Source organism: Carlito syrichta, unplaced genomic scaffold, assembly GCF_000164805.1.
Source record: "Carlito syrichta isolate Samal-C Ts95f unplaced genomic scaffold, Tarsius_syrichta-2.0.1 Scaffold118039, whole genome shotgun sequence".
Classification (NCBI taxonomy): domain Eukaryota; kingdom Metazoa; phylum Chordata; class Mammalia; order Primates; family Tarsiidae; genus Carlito; species Carlito syrichta.
Window position 1 is genome coordinate 79783 of NW_007062135.1, and position 2030 is coordinate 81812.

The 2030-nt window shown below is 60.6% G+C and overlaps 1 pseudogene across 1 annotated transcript; it reads right to left on the reverse strand.

The window, feature by feature from the left end:
* Positions 1-649: 649 nt before the first annotated feature.
* On the reverse strand, positions 650-1427 carry LOC103249242 (annotated as a pseudogene). Its single transcript, XR_503604.2, has one exon. The product of XR_503604.2 is annotated as a phosphoglycerate mutase 1 pseudogene (transcript).
* Positions 1428-2030: the final 603 nt, after the last annotated feature.

Consider the following 2030-nt stretch of genomic DNA (forward strand, 5'->3'; position numbering starts at 1 on the left):
GGGACTGGACACACAGCGGGCGGCTTGACCCCTCAGGGCCAAGGAGCTGGACCCGTGTTGGTGCAAGGAATGGCCTGTTCTGGGCGCCACTAGAAGCCCCGGAAGGGTTTTGTTTTGTATTATTTATACATATTTTTTGTAAAAGTAAATGCAACACATAGACCTGCTTCAGGATTGATCCCAACCTTCTGGAGCCAGTGCCTCTGGGGCCAGGGAGGAAAGGGTTGCTTCTGAACCGCAGTGCAGGTGACACTCTTCTGCACTGGAATGACTGCAGCCCCAGCCGGTGCCCTGAGCAGAGGACAGGCCTGGCCCCTGGGAGCAGAGGCTCTCTTGCTTCTCCTCACTGGCCACGCCTCAGCATGGCTCCTCCCTATCCCCGACTCAAGCAGGTCCCCAGAAGACAGGGGCTACCGTGCAATGCGTGGCCAGGAGGAGCCTACCCTCGGCCAGGACTGAGAGGCAGGCCCGAGAGGTGCGGTTCCAACTAGACCATATGAAGGGAGTGGGTGCAGGAGGCCAACAGCTCACGGGACAGCGGGAGCCACCGGTTCCATCTGCAGCGATAGCTCAGGACGCAACAGACGTGGTCAGTGGGGTAGGGGGAAGGAGAGAGGGGAGGGAGGTGTCAGCGTGGTCATCGCCCACGGGTCCTCACTTCCTGACCTTGCCCTGGGCGGCCACAGCTTCCATGGCTTTGCGCACGGTCTCCTCGTCCCCCAGGAACTGCATGGGCTTGATGGGCTTCAAGTTCTTGTCCAACTCATAGACGATGGGGATCCTGGTCGGCAGGTTCAGCTCCATGATCACCTCTTCAGAGAGACCTTCCAGGTACTTGACGATGCCCCGGAGGCTGTTGCCGTGGGCCGCGATCAACACCCACTTGCCTTCCTTGATCTGGGGAACAATTTCCTCATTCCGAAAGGGCAGCGCCCTGGCAATGGTGTCCTTCAGACTCTCACAGAAGGGCAGCTGGTCTTCAGTGAGGTCGGCGTACCTGCAATCCTTGCTGATGTTGCCGTACAAGGGTGGTCGGGCTCCGTGGGCGGCGGCATGTGGAAGGAACGCCTCCAGATCTTCACCTGAGCCTTCCTGTGCTTGGCAGCGGTCTCAGCCTTGTTGAGGCCCGTCAGCCCCCCATAGTGGTGCTCACTGAGGCACCACGTCCTCACGACGGGTAGCCACATCTGGTCGATGGCGTCCAGCACTGTCCAGAGCGTGCGGAAGGCTCGCTTCTGCACGGAGGTGAAGCAGATGTCGAACTCATAGCCAGCGTCTCAGCGGCTGGCCGCCGCACTTCGCCTCCTTGTGGCCCGCTGGGCTCAGGTCTGCGTCGTACCAGCCGCTGAAGCGGTTCTCCAGGTCCAAGATGCTCTCACCATGCCGGATCAGCACCAGCTTGCAGGTGGCCATGGTGGCGGGCAGGGGACGCGGGGCCAACGCTAATTTTTTGATATATTGTAGAGACGAGGTCTCACTAAGTTGCTCAGGCTGGTCTCGAGCCCCTGGGCTCAGGCAATCCTCTTGCCTTGGCCTCCCAAAGTGCTAGGATTACAGGCTTGAGCCACCGCACCTGGCCAGGACACCCTGTTTTTAAAAATTAGGGTTGAGGCCATGGCTCAGGCCTGTAATCTCAGCGGTTTGGAAGGCTTAGGCAGGAGGATGGTGTGAGGCCTGGAGTTCGAGGCTGCAGCTTGTGACTAATCACAAATGAACATTCCATATATCTTACTTTGGTTTCTTGTCTGTCGCCCCGATGAAGACAGGCCCTGCACCATAGCAGGGACGTTTGTCTCACCGTGTTCACTGCTGCGTCCCCAGCGCCGGGCAGCCCGGCACACAGTGGGCGCGCAACAAACCGCGCCACGCGTTGAGACAAGGAAGAACGACGCGGTTGTGGCTGCAAGCGGGACTTGGGCCGCGCGGGGGCGATGGCCGCCCGCGCACCTCGGGCCGGGGCCCAAGAAGCCGCTGGGACGAGCCCGAGAAATAACCCGCGGCGAGGATGGCCCCGACCCCCCGCGACCGCC